The sequence below is a fragment of the Podarcis pityusensis genome, assembly GCF_964106645.2.
Source record: "Podarcis pityusensis genome assembly, chromosome: 12".
Taxonomy (NCBI): domain Eukaryota; kingdom Metazoa; phylum Chordata; class Lepidosauria; order Squamata; family Lacertidae; genus Podarcis; species Podarcis pityusensis.
The window spans coordinates 59,878,411-59,880,819 of record NC_138037.1 but is presented as its reverse complement, the minus strand read 5'-3'; positions in this window follow the sequence as shown (position 1 = coordinate 59,880,819).

The following is a 2,409-nucleotide window of genomic DNA, read 5'->3' as shown; positions in this document are numbered from 1 at the left end:
GCTACAGTGACGCCCAGGGTGGCACACAACCACCGCACCCCCTTCCTCTGCCCCTGCCTGCAGAGACAATGGAATGCATCCCTCCTGTCATAACCCTGTTTTTATCAAGGGGCAGAGTTAAGAGCTTTCAGCAACAGTAGCAACCTCCAAGGATGCTGTGTTTTGATAATCAGTTGGTCTTTGTTTCAGGCTGCTTTGGGCACCATTCAGTGCAGTGACATAGCGTATGAGCACACTCAACTAAACTTGCCTTGTGGGCACTCTCAGTTGGCATCTCTGTGGTTGGCAATGTCTGTAAGAAGCTGGTGAGGTGGGCAAGGGGGCTTGGCTTAGCTCAGGCACGCGACTGTTGGATGGCCTCCTTAAGTACAATTGATAGCCAGTTTTGATGAAGAGCAAAGAACTGAAGAGGTTGTGCCTCAACCTACCAGGCACTTTCTTGGCAGAAACAGTGAAGTTGCAGAGATGGGTACCTTAGGGGGTATGGAAATCAGCAGCTCTGCAACTTACATCTGTTGGAGGGGTCAGGCCTCTGAGCACCCCAAGTGCCTCACTTCACAAACAATCAGACTTCAGAGCCAGCTCTAGGTGGGTGCTGGTGTGGTAGGTTAAATCACAGAGCCTAGGACTTGCCAATCACAAGGTCGGCAGTTCGAATCCCCGCGACGGGGTGAGCTCCCATTGTTTGGTCCCAACTCCTGCCAACCTAGCAGTTCAAAAGCACATCGAAGTGCAAGTAGATAAATAGGTACCGTTCACGGTGTTTCCGTGCACTGCTCTGGTTCGCCAGAAGCAGCTTAGTCATGCTGGCCACATGACTGTACGCTGGCTCCCTCAGCCAATAAAGCGAGATGAGCGCCGCAACCCCAGAGTAGATCACGACTGGACCTAATGGTCAGGGGTCCCTTTACAACTCAGAGAGACAACAAGAGCTCAGAATAGTGGGCTTTGATGACAGACCCCTGTGTGCTCCTTGCATGACCTCTGCTACCACCCTACTACATTTTCCACCCTACTACCTTTTTTTTCATCTTTATGTGCTTCATGCCAGGAAACACTTCAAGCCCTGGTTCATAAGCATGAACTGAATCGCACTGTTCCCTCATGGAGTGTGATTTCTGTATTTTGTTCAAGTACGGCTCTATATTTATTCTGACAAATGACCAACAGCAAAGATTAACCCACCCCTGGAAAGGGAGAAATGTGCTAAGAGGCACATTTGACAAATCCTTACCATGATCGCCTCCCACCCAGAAACCTATTTCCCCACTGTGGAAGGATGTGTGGATCCAGAATTGGCCTCCACAGTCACTTACGGACTCACTGTTAAAACCGTGTTTATGGAAGACAACCATACTCGGCTACGAGTGATCACAGGAGGAGGAGGAGGAGGCAGCAGCTCAGGTAAGCATCAGAACTCTCTTTTGTGAAAGTATTTCACAACCAGGATTTTCTTTCTGGGAGGTCGCCCAAGCTTTCTTTTTGGGAGGTTCACCCTAACCTTAACCCTAGCCCTAGCCCTAACCCTAACCCTAACCCTAACCCTAACCCTAACCCTAACCCTAGCCCTAGCCCTACCCGTAACCCTAAGTGCAACCATAACTGTAACCCAAGCCCTAACACTAATTTTACCCCTGCCCCTGCCCCTACCCCTACCCCTAAGACTAACCCTTACCCTTACCCTTACCCTAGCCGTAACCCTAAGTGCAACCATAACCGTAACCCAAACCCTAGCCCTAGATCCAGCCCTAGCCTGCGCCCTAACCCTAACCCTAATTTTAACCCTACCCCTAAGACTAACCCTAACCCAAGACCAGTTTTGATGAAGTGAAGGGCCGTGAGGGCTGACCAAAGGGCCAACTAAAGTTGTTGAGCTTCTTTTAGGATACAAGTTGTTGAGGTTTTTATTTTATTTTACCCCAGGAAATAAACTGCCACAGGCCGGATTATGCCCCTGAAACAGACTTTGGACATGCCTGCCCTAACCCTAAGCCCTAAACCCTAAACCCCAACCCCAATCCTAATCCTAAACCCTGAGCCCTAAGCCCTAGCCCTAGCCCCACCACCTAACCTCAAACCCCTAATACCCACAAACCCTAACCCTAATCCCTAACCCTAACCCTACCCCTAAACCCTATACTTTAAACCCTAAACCGTAACCCTAGAACACTATCACCCTGACCTTAACCCTAATCCCTGGCCCCTGGCCCAGACCCTTTAATCCTATAACCCTAACCCCTAATCCCCTAAACCTTAAAACCAGACTCTTTACGGGACTGCGGAATTGGGGAAGCTATTTTGGACCAACATCCTTCTAACCATAAATGATTTCAAGATCCAGGAGATTATTCTATACTTCTTCCCTACCAGTAAAATGCAGCCAGGTAACCACAGTGTGCCCCGGCAGAC